Below are 1345 nucleotides of genomic sequence, written 5' to 3'. Positions count from 1 at the left end.
AACACACCCGGGTACAAACAGACATTGGCAAACACACATGGGCGAACACACCCGGGTACAAACAGACATTGGCAAACACACATGGGCGAACACACCCGGCTACACACAGACATTGGCACACACACACATGGGCAAACACACACATGGGCGAACACACACATGGACAAACACCCGGGTACAAACAGACATTGGCAAATACACATGGGCGAACACACCCGGCTACACACAGACATTGGCACACACACACATGGGCAAACACACACATGGGCGAACACACACATGGACGAACACCCGGGTACAAACAGACATGGGCACAGACACACACACGTGGACAAACACACACATGGGCACACAGAGACATGAGCACATACGTATGGGCGGAAAAACACACATTGACACTCACATGGACACGCACAGACATGAGCACAGACACATATAGACAGACACACACATGGGCACAAACAGACATTGGAACACACACATGGACAAAGACAAATATGGGCAGACACAGACATGGGTCCACACAAATGGACGAACACACACATGAGCACAGACATGGGCAGCCTCTGCTTGCAGCATGACACCACGGAGCCCTTTACCACCACCGAGTGCAATGGAAGTCTATGGGTCAGCTGAATGATTGGCAGCAGTGCACCGTGTGGCCAGGAGCTACCCCTAGTGGTTGAAGTATCTGTAGTTTCAGTGTATATCCAGCAGGGAGGGGTACTTACTTCCTGTTCTAAAGATGCAACAGGAAATGCGAGGAAATTCCCCCAAGTGAATACACTTTCATTCAGCGAGGTGTCCTCATTGGAGGATTTTTCCTTCACAGACTGGGGAAGGCAAAAGCAGCACAGGGAGCCAATCAGATGTGCTCCATTGTTTATATGCCAACAATGCACGAGGATAGCAGAAGACAGCAGAGGACAGAGAGATGAGCTCATCAGTCTGCTGCTTCTCCTTTCACTGTCTATAGGTGGTGAAGCTGCACAAGGTGTCCCCTGTCTTTTGGGGCCCATTCATACACAATTTGTATGAAGTTGTTTTGTTTTCTCTTGTTGTTGTGTCCCCCCGGCAGTCCGATAATTCTGGGTCTGTGTTCTGTGCTCCCTGGGAACACAGAGTCCAGTGTGCGCAGTGAGGGGGCAGAGCTCTGAGTCTCCAAGGCCTGACAATGGCTTCTGTGTTCTCTGGACCTGAGACAAAGCAAAGTGACACTTAATCCTCGTAACATCAAGAAACAAATACTGGGAACGGGCAGAACCTGCACCACCGTAATAACATTCATCAGTGCAGCTCACCTCCGCAACCCACCATTATTATTCATAGGATTAGATACTGAATT

This window comes from Pyxicephalus adspersus, chromosome 7, assembly GCF_032062135.1.
Source record: "Pyxicephalus adspersus chromosome 7, UCB_Pads_2.0, whole genome shotgun sequence".
Taxonomy (NCBI): Eukaryota; Metazoa; Chordata; class Amphibia; order Anura; family Pyxicephalidae; genus Pyxicephalus; species Pyxicephalus adspersus.
Note: the sequence above shows the minus strand (reverse complement) of the source record.